The 15649-nt window shown below is 39.6% G+C and overlaps 1 protein-coding gene across 3 annotated transcripts in view; it reads right to left on the bottom strand.

Moving 5' to 3' along the window:
* Nucleotides 1-15435, bottom strand: part of nlgn3a (neuroligin 3a) — a 185617-nt gene extending 170182 nt beyond the window's left edge. For all 3 annotated transcript variants that reach the window (XM_078953475.1, XM_078953474.1, XM_078953473.1), the window contains exon 1: nt 15035-15435. The gene's annotated coding sequence lies outside the window, so the exon portion shown is untranslated. The remainder of the gene's footprint in view (nt 1-15034) is intronic.
* Between the last annotated feature and the right edge of the window lie 214 nt (nt 15436-15649).

Genomic DNA, 15649 nt, shown 5'->3' on the forward strand with positions numbered 1-15649 from the left:
TCAGAATGGAGTGGATCAGGGAGAGTGTGGCCCCCCCAATGTAGTTTCTATGTCACAAACATGCTCTTTTTCAAACAGCATTTTTTTCTTCTGATTTACAATGCTTTAAACAAAGAAAAATTGAAAAATACAATTTTAATCGTAATTTTCTTTATATATGTTCACCATCATGAGAAAAATGCCACAAGAACATGTTAAAAACACCTAAAACACTATTTTCTAATTGAGTTGGTCTTTAAGGCATATTTAATGCCATATTTCCCAATTCTGGTTTCTGCAAGAATGAAAAAAACAAATAAACCCTGAAAACTTGTCCAGAATAAATAAAAAATGAACTGCTCACTTTTAATTCTTGAAAAAAGCTAATGTGCAACAGGCGTTCTGTTCAAATGTGACGAAAGTGCGCTTGTGCAGAGTTGCACAAATGCACAAAAATTACGTTAAATGAGGAAAGTTGGATGATTCTCTCAATGGCCTCATAAGCTAAATAAAAGCTTTAATTTAAGGTAAGTAGGTCACAGTTCTTCATGGTAGTTTCAAGACAAGCATCATCACTCAACAAAAAAAAAAGCTCATAGAATGGTACGTTTGCAAATGCATCTGACCTAAAAGCTGCATGTAAAATTAATGAGCTAATAATGCAATAGGTGTGTTTGCAGCTGTTACCTGCAAACGGAGAGAGATTTCACATTCAAGTGAAATATGGATCTAGACTATGGCCTTACTATAAGAACATTAATTAATCAAGTGATTTGAATCTAAAAGCAGCAAGTGTACCATGAGAGCTCCACTGCATAAAATGCCCAACAAAAGCATCTCTACCACTTCACTCTTTGAGACCTAAATATTAGCTGAAACTTAAAAAAAAAAACTCAAAATAAATTCAAATCAAACAACTCACAGCTAGCTTTAAAAAAATTGGAACATTGGTGACACAAAAACACTCATGAAACCTTCTTTTTTTTAATGGTGGAAGACAATGAATACATGCCAAAATCTGAATGGTAGAATGCATTTTTTTCCTCGCAAAGGGCTGAAAGCTGTAGAAAAGACAAAAGAAGAAGTTGCCAAAATGTTTTAATGTGTGAAAAGCTTTGTGTACTGCTAAATGCAAAACCCACAGCACTGATTACTTATTTCAAATAGAGGTGTCAATTTATCACCATGTTAATCGCAATTACAGACAAATTTCATTTTTAATGTATTATAAAGCCATAACGTCACAACTATTGTAAGGGATAAACCATGACGTTTGTTGTCATTTATTAATTGGGTGCATAGAGGGCTGATCGTTAAACTGTGGAATAAGGTACGTCAACACATATATAATGGTATTAATAAGAAGTTTGTATTTTTTTTAAATTGTTTAGGATTTAAAATAATATGGTGGTGTAAAAGGAAAGGTTAGAAATCTCTTTTAATAAAAAACTTCATAAAAACCAATTTCTTTATTTATTTATTTTTAGCTTTTACTGCACTAAATGTCAAGAATTTATTCAAATTACCTCAAAATAAGGGTTTTTACAGCAATTATTAGGTTGGATTAAAAAAAAAGATTAATTCATGGTTAACTAATCACGCATAAAAATTAATTGCATGACAGCACTAATGTCAATATGTACACATATACTTCATCCTGTACATAAATGCAGAAGAAATGTTCCCTATCTCAGAGAGGGTCAATTTAGTTTAATATCAGCAGATTAGATGAGCTCTGTCCACTGTAAACGAAGCCAGAGGCTTTATTGGGGCATAATTAAGTTTTGGAAGAACTTTCATGTGCTTTTAACTAAAAGGTCAACATTAACTAGCAATGTGAGCCACATGTGATTACTATGTATATCACAGCATCAAAAAAGATGCTGCCGCACTAATGAGCGGGTGACCTTCATGTCCGGCGTAAACAAAGAGCAAACAACCGCGCACTGTGCAGTATGGCCTCTCTCAGACATTAATAAGGGGTGTTTAAGAAATTAATCATACTCCAATTTCAGAGGTACTCTTTCACGTTCGTTTGACATTTCGGGGAGAGCGGTTTGTTCCAGGAAGTCGTTTTATCTACACAGGAGGTCAAAACACAATGTTTTCAGCATCTGGCGAGCTGGATGACAAAGGAGTCTAAACTTAAAGGTAAAAATGATAAGAATAACATTTGGAGAAACAAATATGGTTTGGGCATTTAATCCTCAATTCATCACATTACAGGATCATCCAGAGCCAGGTGGATTTGAAGGAGATGTGGAGGGATTAGTGAGGTGATATCAATCACCACAGCCTGAACTATCCCCTTATCAAGCACTATTACAATCCCTGACTGCTTTGCTCATCGATCCTGCACCTGCAAAGTGGCTAAAGCCACAGAAAAAGCAATATTTTCCCTTCAGGAGACCATCCAGATATAGAAAATAAATCCATATAATATGAACACTCACTATATCATATTCCCAAATTTTCAAATCAAGCCCTCTGGGACCAGTTGTGTTAGAGGTAAAACAGGGCTGGTAAATCTGTGAAGAAGACTCATGAAGATGATGAAGGACAGAAGGAGTGTTGTGTTTCCTAGCTGTCTGTTTAGGAAAGATGTCTTGCTCTGTTCATCACCTGCTCACGTTGACATTCTGGATATTATTAGTCAGCCTGGGGAATCCAGATGAGGACAAGTTCCGAGGGACATTTTAAATGACAGTGCCCTTTCTTGAAGGGGAGAGTAAACAACACAGGCAACCGTGGCTGTCTTGTTACTAACATTCATCTGCATTCACAGGAAGGAAGAAGAAAAAAAAAACAACAACCAAACATGAGTGTCTGTGGACTAAAACCGGTGAGACAGAATGTTACGTTTTAAACACAGAGAGGTGGGGTTGGTTAGAGGGGACATGGAGGCCGACATGTCTTCCCGAAGGAGGGATGCTATTCCCTGACAAAAGTTTTTTTCAGCTCTCCCTGCCAGATATGTTTACTCTCCATTCGCTGTTTCTAATCCTGTCTGAAAGCTCAGCTTGAATGTCAGCCTTCTTCCTAAATTGGCTCGTGTTCTCAGCGATTGATTAAAGTAACCCAGCTTTATCAGGCTACGGTCAACCCTGAGCATCTGCCAAATCTATTAGGTAATGCATCCTTTGTTATTGTACCGATGCGCCCCCACCACAGACCCTTTTTTTTAAAAGAAATGCATGCATCTATCTAGTGTAACATATAACAGTTGTACATGGCTCTAAAATAGTGCAGCTGCCTTTAGAGACATTTTAACTCACGGTAACGTTCAGTAAAACCGGTTTGAATTTATCACTTGATGCAAAAACGGTGTGCACAGGGGGTTCACTAAGACTGAAGTTTGTAATCTCAGTTTCTTTTACAGCTTGTGAGCGATGCCACAAGCACAAACGCGTCCCACGATACTGAGTGAAGAATCTGGTTATAAGTCTCGCATTGTAAAGGTCTAATGCCATTGAACCCAGAAGAAAGAGGAGGAGAGGAAAGCTCGCCCTGAAATTACTGCTGACGCCAGAGTCCTATAGTCGTTCCACTTAGGGTGTCTCCTGTAGGACATTATTAAAGTACACACAGACACAAAATAGTCCCAAATACAAGAGTGAGACCACCACACACGTCCTCAGACACACCACTCAAGGTTGTATCTGACTCCTATTCTAAACATGCCATCACTTTCTGAAATTCAAGAGCTTTCATCCACGCCACTCGAGTGTTATGCACAGCTTTCAATCAAACGAAATGAATGACAGACAGCAGATGCTGTGCATATGCAACATGGCAATGACTTCAAGTCCCATTTGTGTCCTTAAAGGAGACTACAGAGCCATATTAATGACTGAATATTTAGAAGTAGGCCATGTCCAAACATTGCAGGGAAATCTGGGCTCTAGTTGTCTGCACATTCTCAAAATCTGCAAGCAACCACCTAATCTCTTCTTTTCTGTGCATTCTTTGCACCAAAAGAGCCCAGAGCGATGAGTAAAGATACTGTATCTGCACTCCAGCATCTGCACATACACACGATGCAGCATTCCCAAATCCATTTTTTCCCTGTCTTATAAAGCAATCTCTCTTATCTGCTTCTTTTCAAGTTCCCTCTTAATATTTTTGTCAGAACAACCATAAACATCTCTCCTGTAGCATGTTTCATTAGCAGTTTAAGGGGAAAAAAGCATTTTCCTCAAACATCTGGAGTGAAAAGTCACATTGGATCAGATCAAATAGGACTTGAGCGCACATTATTTATTCATTGCAATGCCGAAATCCATGCAATACCACTAAACAGCAACACTTTAAAAACTATTTTTCTGTGTACGAACAGAGCAGACATGGATGCAATCTAAAAGGGGCCCACAGATGGAAGAGTTTCATGTCTGTTCTTTGAGGCAAGAATGTCGAAAAGACAGAACAACAAGGCTGTTGTTGTTTTCTATCTGGAGATCCTCGCAGCTTCTGTGGGGAACAACAGCGTTGCCTTCTTGCCTGGTGTAAAATTTCAAGTGACTCCAAGGCTTCTTTGCAATTTTCATGCATGCTGAGAGCGCTGCAGAACAAAAAAAAAGAAAAGAAAAAAAGACATTGTGGATAACCAATATTTACTCCTGTAGTGAACAGTGACTGCGTGTTTCAAAAGTGCTTGTTTGTTTAAATCAGGAAGGTCTTTTGTGAATTCATGTGTGGGCGTGTTTTACAGCTCGAAATTACTTTTTACAGATTTCCAAGAATAAAAGCATGTTTTCAATACAACTAGTTTTTTTCTTATCTTAAAGCTAGACCCCATCCACCAGTTAAATCCATAACTCTATCTGCCTCTTTGGGACATCCTGAAGGCCTGAAGGATGGAGCACATTGAGCAGTACTCCCACAGGTAGGTGTCAGCAACTTTGTATGCAAACATTGTTTGAGGGTGAAATCCATATGTGATAGATTTGGCGAAAAGGTTTTCCATGAAAGGGCAGCCCTGTCTTTGGGCAGGATTAAGCGCTTTAAATCTAATGATGAGTGAGGCCTTCTTTTATTTGTTTTTAAGCAGGCGTTTTAGTCCTAACGAAATAGCCGTAGCGCTCTGCCTCTGGAGGGAACAAATGCTCATCACCTGGCTCCATCAAGCAATCCATAAACTCTTAATGCCACATTCCACCAGATACTTGCAAGACAAGTTTAGAGAACAAGCAAGAAATCAATGAGAGGCAGTTTCCCATTTGCGATGTCATAATTTTCAGGAATGCTTTTGGGAAGCTATTCCTTTCAGTGCAAAATCACTTGGTGACTTTTTTTATCTTTTCCTGAAGCTGTGGCTGCCAAGAGATTTGGGAGCTCTTATGCCCGAGACAGCAAATCTGTGCCAGGGGTTGTGCGGGACATTTAGATAAATGGGTTGGATTTGATTTCATAGCAACACTGTTCGTCTTAACTTTCTGTGTCTATCAGGGATTTAGGAAGTTTGTTTCTGTCCTTGAGCTTGTGTCTAGAACAGCAGGACTAAAGTTAGTTTGAGTCAGCCGCGATGCCCCAAGATTAATAAACTATTCTCTGTGAGCCCCTTCCTGCTCCGTTCATGCTCTCCTGTTCAGGTCAATTTGGATGAACAAAGGCAACTAAAATTCATCCCAATTTGTCAGCCAACTTGCGAAGTTCTCTGCACCACATTTGCTCATGGCTTTGCAAAAGCGCCTAACATGTGATGCAGCTGTTGGTTATTTGTGTGCAGCAAAGCATCAATTTGAGGGAAATGTGGGCCACAAAGACACAAAAACACAACTTCGCCCTGGGAAATGTGTCACATTTCCAGCACACTTTGCAATAAGGTTGTCTCATTCAGGCCCGTTTCAGAGAGCATTGTGGAAAGCACGAGCCAAGATGTGGTTTATGGGGCCAGTTTTCAAATCCTTTTCAAACACAGATCCCAGATCTACTGCATAAATCACATGGGTCATGACAAACATCCTCAATCAGTCTTTGGCTGCAGTACTTTTAAAGAGGCTTGTGACTTTCCTCTAGGTGTTTTTTAATAGAATCAAACTGTCACGTCTTCTGAAATATTAAGTGCTTTGGTGCTTGTTACCTATCAAACACTATAAAACCCAAAACTCATTTAAATATTTCATTTTAGAGTTACGAGACAGCCCGGTCTTTCAGATGAAGGTCAAAGAATCAGACTCAATATACTGGTAAACTGTTATTCCTCAGTAGCAAGTAACTCCATTCAGCATCCCATTTGTGAGCATCTTACTGGGTGCCAGGCAACTAGAAAGATTCAACAATAAATGTTTATTGCTCGGGGGTTAGGGCTTGTGTTGAATTTTAGATGCATGAAATGAGTGTGAAGCTGGTCCAGATTTAAAGAGGATGAGGAGTAAATGGGAAACGGGAATGCCTGCTGATTCTGGCATCAGAGAAAGTTTTGAATCATGCCTTTATTTATTTATTTTTAATTTGAACGAGTTAGAGATCAGATTAAATCATACATGGTTACATCAAATAAAAGTGCCAGCAAAACTCCAGGACACAATATTGCAACCCCTTCTATCCTGGTTGTTGTTTGTGGCTTAAAAAACTAGAAGAAAAACCTCCTGCATAAATAATAATAACTTGTGGGATTTTAGTTTATTTATTTATTTTTCGCTTCTTCCATCCAAAACCTCTGTTGTGAAAAGGCTTAACTTTTGCCATTTTTCTCTTGTTTCTTTTCAGTCCAACCTCCTTATTTCCTCCTCGCTCTTATCTTTGATGATTCGCTCTCAATTCCTGCCAGAAAGCCAACTCTATCCAACAGTGTAATTCCAATTCTTAGCCTTAAAACTGAACGCCCCACCACTTTCATGTCATTCAACACTTGTTCTTATAGCGTGCTGAACGTTCAAAGATCACCTGGTGCAAAGGGACCACATAAAATAATAAACCTCTGGCCTCTTTTGCTCTTTCTCCTTCTTCACAAACATTTCAGATAAAAAAAAAAAAAAACATCAAACCCACATTAAGATGTGACTTTTGTGACTAACATTTAGATGAATGCGGGTTCATAAAACATCCCACACATGAATATAAGAACACAGAATTTGTGGTGGTTTAGCACAACCCTCAAATCTTTGATAACTAATGGAAGACATAAAAGCCTGGAGGCTAATACAGACATTCACCCACTCTTTTATATATATATATATTAAAGCTAAAATCAAAACCTAATCAAATCTTTTGGCTTTACACTTTTCACTCAAACAACTGTGATAGTGACCTAGAGCCAGCAATTCATCTAGAGTTGCCATCTTGGGGGAGTAAGTCACAGGACTATTTCTGTAATGACCCAGATTTCCAGGTGAAGCTGAATCTGTGTCGTTGTAATGAGTTGGAGCTAATCAGAGAGACAATATTAGATCAATCTACTTTTTTTTTCTTTTTTCCACATGTTACATGTTCATTGGATGACACAGTCTGTTTCGGATAAGTCAGTAAAAGCTGAAGAAATCTGCATCCCAGAACACAAACATTTCCATGTCGCAACTTCCTTTCTTGGTAATTTTGCCAGATTAATATCAAGTCAATTTCCTGGAGCCTGTTCTTACGAAGAGCGATGGTGCAACGATAGTATCATTGGAAGAAAGCTATAATTGTGTAGGATGGTTCCTTTTGAAAGAAATATGGGCACAGATGGGCTCTGGGCTTGATGGAGGAATTTCTCTGTTCTTAAAGGCTATTGGAAAGCTTTGCCAAACTGGCAAGGGATATAAGTAGATAAAATTCTGGTGCAGGTCCACAGAATAAACCACAACTAATAGAGCTTCAATCAAGGTATGAGGATATAAAGTTTGTCTTTAAGGCAAATCTGAAATGTTATCTCGTCTCAAGACATTCCTTTTCTTCTTAGGAGAAACTGGAATTTTCCTTCTTTGTTTCCAGTCTGTTGACTTTCCTATTTTTATCTTTTCCTGCGAAATTTAAAATAGTCTGTTTTCCAGTCATCTATAAATCAGGAAGACATGCTGCTAGCACAATGCAACGTAGAGAGAAAGCACACCAAGATAATTTGAGCTGGCACGCTCAAGGAGCCATGGCTTGAGTTTTGGTGCTTTGCTGACGGGCTCTTTTTTTCTGCCAGTCACATATTTTAAGATTAAATAACCTGTTGAACTGCTAATACACGTCCATCAATCAGAAGACAGATATTAAACCATAAAAAACATCCTAGATGTGTAGTATGGGGCAATAATGGGAATTTAGGAATTTAAACAAATTAAAGTTTTTACTCAGAGGAGTTAAAAATCATGTTTTGGGTGTTTTTAACATGTTCATGTAGCATTCTTATGATGATGGAGGACATATTTAAAGCAAATTAAGATTAAAATAGCATTCCTGAGTATTTCTTTATTCAAGTCATTGGGAATCAGGTGTACAAGACAGTGGTGAGACCAGCTCTGCTCTATGGGTTAGAGACGGTAGCAGTGAGACAGAGACAAGAGGCTGAGATGGAGGTAGCGGAGATGAAGATGTTGAGGTTCTCCTTAGGAGTGACCAGGTTAGACAGGATAAGGAACGAGTACATCAGAGGGACGGCTCATGTTGCCTGTGTTAGCGACAAAGTCAGAGAAGCCAGACTGAGATGGTTTGGACATGTTCAGAGGAGGGACAGTGGATATATTGGTAGAAGGATGTTGGAGATGGAGCTGCCTGGCAGAAGGGCAAGAGGACGGCCAAAGAGGAGATATATGGATGTCTTAACAGAGGACATGAAGTTGGCTAATGTTAGGGTAGAAGATGTCCATGATAGAGTGAGGTGGAAGAGGATGATTCGCTGTGGCGACCCCTGATGGGAAAAGCCGAAAGAGAAAGAAGGAGGAAGTCATTGGGAATCAGGGCCAGTTTGAAAAAGCTTGATGTAAGACCTATTATGTATAACCTCCCTGTTCCACTCCATTCGTATGAATCCACTTCCAGTCAAATAGATCCATGTACGTCTTTGTTTTCCTGGTCAGAGCTGACATCTGCCTCAAAACTGCACGGCTGAATAGCTCTAATATTGTTCCCTTTTTTTGTTCCACAGGCAGTGTTAAGTTGGGGTGTGAAGGGCTGTAAGTTAGGGGTACAGAGTGTTATCAAAGGGATGATGGGAAGTGGGAGCACGCCAATAGTCCCGCCCACAAGTCAGTGGTGAATTTATAATGAACTACTGCTGCTCTGCGGAAACTATGTCCTAAAAAACAACAAAAAAAAATTTCATTTTGTCAAAAAATGGCATAATCCCAATAAAAAGACCACTGGGGACGCTTTTACAAGAGGTTAAAAGATGATTGGAGTGGGACTTTGACAAAACCTTTTTCTGGTTTGGTTTGCCATCTCATTGCACTTTTGAGATCAGACCAAACTGTCAACAGTTACAAAAGCTGCCTGTTTGGGGGCAGTATTGCCCCAAAATGAAAGACATGGTAAAAAAACAAAACAAAAAAACATCTCCAATTCCTCTATTTGGTTTGCTGATTGTCCATCTGTGTTTACAATACAACTACAGCGGGCAAAGAAAGAGCAGCGTTTCAGGCAGAGTCTGGTTGTTTGGTCATATGAGCTTTCCCACCCACCTGTTCATAAAATGCTCCCAAATATTTAAGTACAGCACATAAACTACATATAGAAAACTAAAACATAAAGATAAAATAACTATTAACAGTAGAAATCACAAAGTAACATTTAATCAAAGGCCAACGTAATTTGGCAGAAGTGGTGTGTTTTGAAAAATTGGGCTGAGACCCATGTAGAAAAGACTAGAGTGAAACAAAAGCCCAAACTAACCCTAACCCAATCAGACAGGCAGAAAGACAGATTACTTTATTCATCCCAACGGGGAAATTAGGTTGTTGTAGCAGTCTGGTATTTTTGAAAACAATAAAATATGGTAGCAAGAGACAGAAATGGGATGTGCATATAGACACAAGTAACGGACAGGGTACCAGAGATTTAGGTTTGTGTGTAATTGAAAGAGAAATGTGCAACAAAAGATGGGGATAAGATAAATGGTATATGCAAACGAATTAAAGGCATCTCTCGTTCAAGACTTTGACCTACTTGTAGATCTGAGGTGTGTGAGGGCATGGAGGCCAACCAGCAGCAGAAGTTTGTGTGTCACTGTCTGTGCATGTGTGAGAGAGCAAGGATCTCTATTAATCTCTTGCATTACTGCAGTCATTTCCACTCTCTTCATCACCAGCAGCATGTGCTCTGTGAGATTTAAAATATTAAAATCTGTAATCTGTCAGCATTATGAGGTTAACACACACCCGCAAGACTGGTGTCCTATCTGTCATTTTGCGTTCCACTTCGCATGGCTCCACATATATCACAAGGACCTGACACTGGCTTTTGTCGTTCTGGCTGCAGAAGTCTCCGCAGCCGGAGTCTGTAATTTCTCAACAGCGGAACAGACATGCTTCTAGACCCTCGAGAAAAATTAAGGAAAATGCGTGAAGCTGAAAAAAAAAAGAGAAGAAGGGAGAAAGCTGCTGCAGTGTGAAGCGCGAAGAAGCCTCTAATTGTTTCCCCAGTGAATGTGACCCAGTGACTCTAGAGGAGTTCTTACTTGTTCTTTTACTGCGGGTAAACCTGCATTCATTATGAATGGGTGGCACAAGCTCATAGTTTTCAGATTGGGCCTAACCGATGTGTCAGTTTGTAGCTCAGTGAAATATTTGCTCCCTTTTCTATCTAACCAACGATGTTGTATTTTCCTTTTACTCTGAATTAATAACCATGGGTGAATAAATTGAATGGGATTAAAGCTTAAACGACAGTGACCTATGTATAAATATTAGGCTGATGGAAGACACTCCAACGTAGCCCATTTAACCAGCTCCATGTCATGTCTTCATATGACAGGCTTTTACTAAGCTCCTTAAGAGTCGGCCCTGAGGGATCCATGGTGGGCTGGAAGGTACTGAGTCAGGCTTTATCTGGACTAATTTACCCCATGAATTAGATGGCTCCTTGTTGCTGTGTCCTGGGAAACCCACACAATACTCAGCCTGTGATAAAAAAAAAATATATATATATTTAAAATGGAAAAACTAAAAAGCACATCTTGTCCCCTTACCTGAGCAGAAACCTTCACTCTCTGGATTAAAAAGCACTCGACACCCTGTCACTTTTTCTCATGATGGATTATGGGGGAAAAAAAGAAGCAATTTAAAGAACGTAGATGAAGTCGCACCTTTGAAGACGTGTCAGACTTTGTATCCACCGGCTTCAGAAAGACAAATTGAATGGTTTTTCGGCTTAATCGACATGGTTTTAGAACTGTAAAAGAGGCAAACTCAAAGATGTATGGAATAGCACTTCTTTGTCTTTACACTTGGAGTCTTGGACTCAGCGCCCAAAGGTGAAGTCCCAGATGACCACGGACTCCTTGTACAATTTAACAATCTTGCATTTCTGTAATAAACCGCCAGCTGGGATACAGCAGCGAAATGCAGCTGTTTTACTTAGGAAAAAAAGCTTAATGTAAGCAGTTAGGATACTCAGAATGAAAATAACTTATAAATAAAAGAGTTCAATTCAACTAGAGGTGGACCTAAAAGTTGGCTCAAATAAATATTTTTTCGTCATTTTCTTTTGCTCCAAAATCAAAAATTTTTATCTTGTTTTATCTCTTTTCCAGAAAAATAATTTGGAAAAAAAATTATACCTATAACTTGCAGCTGCATCCGTGAAAATTGCAGCTCAGCAGACTTCAACTGCGTGCCGCTGTCTGTAAATGGCTTAATTAATAAATAATTAATAAGTGGGTAACTTCTGGCAGAGAGTGAGCGGAGACATACTGTGTGACATCTGTTTTCTAGTTAGAATGGCTATGTCCAAAAGAATCTTGTTCACTAAGCAGACATTGGTCTTTGGCAGAGAAACCTGCTAGTCAGGGGAGATGTTTTTGGGCCGTGAACAGTGCAATATCGCCGTTAAACACTTTGTGTGCACTAGACTCAAGACTTTTCTTTGTTTCAAGAGCCAAAAACGCCTTGTTCATCAAACAAAGACATTTTTTATTGTTTACAGGTTTAATAAATATGCCTAATTTATTACTAAATTGATATGACAATAGTGCAACCGGAAAACTGTCAGTCTGTATTTTTTACAACACTGTCACATAAGGTGTGATGCCATGATGATGAAGAAGAACATCCTCAAGAGCAAATCAGAAGAGACAAGTTGATCCTCCTTCATTAGTCACAGAGCAGTCATCTCTGTGAAGGGCAATGAGGCGCTAAACGTGGATCTGCAATTAGTTAAATTTGATTTTCAATTATGATTTTGGGCCTTCAAAGCTTGAACAAAAAACAAGATGACAAGATAAAGCTAAATATTTTTTCGGATTCCACTTTTAGAAAGATGCTTTTGCTGTGTCAAATTTTAATCACAAGCTTTTTGTCCAATTTGGTTTACTTGGAGGGCAGAAATCTCTTCATTTCAAAGCTTGTGGCAAATCAATCTCAAAAATGGGTGGACCATTATGCAAGGATTCTATGTTTTCACTACATAATGATATTTTGAGTCAACGGGTGAATGCAAGGGTCTAATGGGGGGGGGGGTTGACACAACCTTATTTTTCTGGTGAGTTGTGACTCATAAATTCTGTAGAGCCATTACTCTAAGGAGAAAAATATTGCAGTTTCACAATAAAAGCCTGGAAATTGCACACTGGGTGAGTTTGCCTTTAGCATCTCTCTTATTTTAAGTAATAATACCAAAAATGGCAGAATCCTCACTATAATAAGTCCTTCTTCTTGCAATGACTCACAAGAAATCATTTTAGGTAGGTGACTTTTTTTATTAGTTACACCAAAAAGCAAGTCATTTGTCTTGCTTTGTGCATTTTCCTCCTGTGTCTGTGACTTTGCAGCTTGTGAAAGCAGTGCCATAATGACTGTGGAGGTAAGCAGTGATTGGACATATATCCAGAAGGTCAGACGTAACCATTTGGGAAATTATTTAGTTCAAGCTCTCACTGCCCCTAGACAACGCGTCAAACAAGATGAATAATATTGGAAAACACAAATAACCACCCGCCGCAGTAATCATATGCACATCAGCGCACTCCTGTGCATATGCAAAGGCTCACAGGTAGTTGTACACTCTTGTTCATGTGTCTGAGTGAGAGAGCAATAAAGCACGAGAGAGTGCTGAAAGAGATCCTGAAAGCTAAAGAACAAGAGGCCTCTTGGGCCACACACCGAAGAGTGGCTCATTCGTGTTAAGTTGGGCCCAGATGACCCCAGTTGTATTCACTTTAGGTCAGGATGGAGCCTCGCTGACCTTTGCAGCAGACAGAGAGTCTTGTGGAGCTTCTCTTGAGCAGCCCAGACACCCACATGGGTAAACACAACACTCAGTGCTGCACTTTTAGACCAGTGTGTGTGTGTTTAGAAGTGTGTTTGTCAGTGATCATGGGTTGACCACCTCTTCAAAGAGAAAACTTTCCAAAGCAATCTAACTATCAACACTTAAAGCAAGCAGCACTGTAATTACTCTCCCACAGCTCGAACACAAAGCTTGTTTTTTTTTCTTGTTTTTTACTTTAGTAAATGAAGCAGCTGTCATTTCTGCATTGCTCAAGTTCCAAGACAGTTTTTGAAAAGATTGATGAAGGATAATAAAACTGTGGGGAGCTTTAAAAATAGCTCCTTCTTGGACAGGAATACCAACACCGAGGGGCAAGAGAGGAAGAGAATTAGCAAGCAGCAACAGGGACACCATGCATAATCTCTCACATGATATTTTGGAGCTGCATGCAATATGTATGAACATTATTAGCTTGAATATCAAGACAAAAGTAGAACAATAAAGAACAAAAGTTATAAGTTCTGCGTTCCATGGAAAAATAATATTTCTTTTAGTTTTGAGCAGTTCAAGGCTTTTAGTGTTATTCAATGTGACTAAATGATGGAGTATTTCCTAAATGTCTTCTTTACTTATCAGTTTTTGCCTGGCACCCCCTTTTCTTTTGAAATTGAATTTTGTCCTATCTAAATTGTATCCCATTAGCTTAAATGTGAACAATTTTGAGGTAAGCTATGTACCATAAGTTCAAAAGGCTGAAATTGTTATAGGCACACTACATATAACAAATAACCTGTATGATGATGATGATGATTCTTCTTATTATTACTATTATTAATTAATGCTTCTTTAAGACTAAAATGTGCAGCTTTTTATCAAATAATTAGCCAAAAAAGGCGAAAAAGGGTTGCTATTGTCAAATTTTAGGAGCTTTATAAAGTGTGAATTTCAGTTACAGGTGTCAGTGAGTGAAAACACAGCATGGAATCATTTTAGTGTTCACATATGAGGCTTATAATATTTATATTATTACTTGAAGTCATGTGTTTTAAATGATCGATATTTAGATACACAATAAAGATTTCACTTTGAGCCACTACACTACAGAGGGAAAAACTAAATGGGGAATAGAGGGACTTCCCTGAGTCTGTATGTGATAAATTCTACTCACAAATGGATGCAAACGGAGTGCAGATGCCCGCATTCAACATCATCATTCTCTGAAATGTTATTTTTCAAACATGTCATCAGTGCCCCCCCCCCCCCCCCCCCCCCGCTCTTCTTACGGTAAAGAGCAATGACAGAGAGCTCGCGCGTCACTGCTCCATCACGCGCACAAGATGTCTTTATGCCTAAGTAACAAGTGCCCTGAACGCTCTCAACATGCATTTCTGCCCTGCACTGACGCCTGGGGTGCAGTGTGAATGTGTGCGCGCGTGGGTGTGTGCGCTCATGATTAAGCCAGAGTGCGCAAAATGATGCATCCAAATCTGGAACGGGGCTCGGGATGGTTCGTTTAAGTCTCCAAATCAAACGGCTTTTAAAAGTGGACTGTAGGTGATCCAGGCTCTTTGTGGGTGTTGCAATAAAACACACAACTCTTGAGCTTTAACAGGGAGAAGCTGAAATTCCAGTTTAAATGGAAGTAACCCGATGCGCCCGTTCCTTTCTGCATCCTCCTGACTCGCGCCGCACGCATACAGCCTGGAAGTATCATGAAATGACTCACCTGCCGCGTCGAAGTGTGAGTGCCTCCATTCCTTTCTAATGAAAAAGAAAAGGCCAGAACAACGTTTGACCGTGTCAAGATCTTCACTTGCAGTCGGCTTTGTAGCCTCAGTACTCCAGAAAATCCTCGCAGTCTGATGAACACTCACTGCTCAAATCTTTTCGGAGATGACCTTCCTGTGCAGCGAAACCGGCTCTGCTGATCCGCCTTCTGCTCTCATCTTCATCATTTCCCCGCATTTATTGCCATCCTTTTCTTTTTCATTTCAAGCAAGAAGTTTTCCTCCTCGTCCTAGTGCGTTTGGACGCTTTTGCCTTGGTTCTTCTTGGGCTCAACACGCGCTTCGCGGGGACGCGCCGCGCTATCCCGAGTGAATACATTCGGGAGCGCCAACTGGAGATGGAGAGGAGAGTTACTAGGTAACCAAGGGCACACGCTTCATACATGAAAAGGAGCAGGCGATTTGCGCCTTCCAACTCTGCTCGCCCCATCTGCTCTGACTATATCAAACATATCATTTAATCTTTTTTTTCTTCTCACAAATGACAAAATTCTGAGAGAAACCTTGGAAAAAAAGAAGATTAAATTCTTATAAGCTGTTTACTAAGATGACAG

The sequence above is a fragment of the Oryzias latipes genome, chromosome 10, assembly GCF_053564925.1.
Source record: "Oryzias latipes strain Hd-rR chromosome 10, Olatipes_Hd-rR_3.1".
Lineage (NCBI taxonomy): Eukaryota > Metazoa > Chordata > Actinopteri > Beloniformes > Adrianichthyidae > Oryzias > Oryzias latipes.